Source organism: Brassica oleracea, chromosome C5, assembly GCF_000695525.1.
Source record: "Brassica oleracea var. oleracea cultivar TO1000 chromosome C5, BOL, whole genome shotgun sequence".
NCBI classification, from domain to species: Eukaryota; Viridiplantae; Streptophyta; class Magnoliopsida; order Brassicales; family Brassicaceae; genus Brassica; species Brassica oleracea.
In genome coordinates, this window is record NC_027752.1 from 35011867 (window position 1) to 35013267 (window position 1401).

A 1401-nucleotide genomic window follows, 5' to 3' on the forward strand; every position below is an offset into this window, starting at 1 on the left:
TGCTATGAAGAATTCGTGGGCGATGCTAAAGTAAACAATGAGTAAACTTGAAGTTGTTTTCTTTGTCAGAATGTTGTTCGAACCCAATGGTACTTATGTTTGTGTGAACGAAATGGAACTTAATGGTATATTTATGGTGTGTTTGTGTGATTATGCGTTTATGATCATCGAGAAACAAAAAAGTTTATCGGTATTGACTTTGGTATTTCTAGATATGTACACCTGAGTTAAAACGCTGCACACCAACTACATGTGTTGACTTTGGTAGACCTTGTAACCCTCGCACACCGTTGTTGTAATGTTGTTGTAACTACGTGAAGGTATACATCATTGAACAAAATGATTGCGAATGTTATTGTGTTATAATTAGAATTATTCGTGATGTTTGATTGTATTATATAAAGTCACATCATTGAACAAAATGAACTACATGTATTGTCGGTGCTAGACCTTGTAACGTTTGGTGTACAATATAAAGTGAAACGTTTTGTTTGGTCTTTAAAAATCGTACACCATTGGTGTAATGATGCACACCAAGTCTGACATTTCACATCAATCATATGTATTGACTTTCTTAGACCTTGTAACGGTTGTTGTATTATATTATGTAAAACGCATTGTTTGGTTTATAAATCGTGTACACCGTTGTTTTAATGTTGTACACCGAGTCTTATCTTTTCATGATAACTGTATGAGTAAAGAAACGATAAACCGATGTTGGAGTTTGTCTCCTTAGCTTTGATGGTATACGTCACTTTCCAAAATAACAGCTAATGTTATACTCGACAACAGAATTAGAACAATGCTTAATGTGGTAAATGCATTACAACAAATAATAATTATTGCCAACTGTCGAAGGGCGGAAAACTCGTGGCGCAACAAAAATCTCGGAGGAAAAGACCAACCTCTTTTATCCAGAAGCATCGGTTACGCATGTCTTCAGTCTTGCTTAACTCCATCGGCCACAGATCCCAATCGAAATCCAACGTAGGTGCACATGGGCAATTATAAAACAAGGGTCGATCTGTTGACATGAACATGAACTTCTTTGTTAAGAACCCCTCGTTAACGACCGGCACCCACGGAACATCATCCATTCTAACAAGCCATCCAATTGTACCAACTACTTCTCTCGTAAAACTAGCAAAGTATTCCTCATCATCCCAGTAGAGTTTGCGAGTCATTGCATAGGTATACAACGCTCGTTCGTATCCAGCATCCGCTGCTCTCTTCATCAAAGCAAGACCTTCTTCGTGGCGTTGTAGGGCGTAGAAATACTCAACACCCTTGATGTAAAGAGTACTTGGGTTTCCGACATCGTAGCATCTTCTCAACAACGTATCACGCAAGCCTGTCCACCAAGGGTATTTATACAGATCAAACGAAGAATAGACGTCAGGC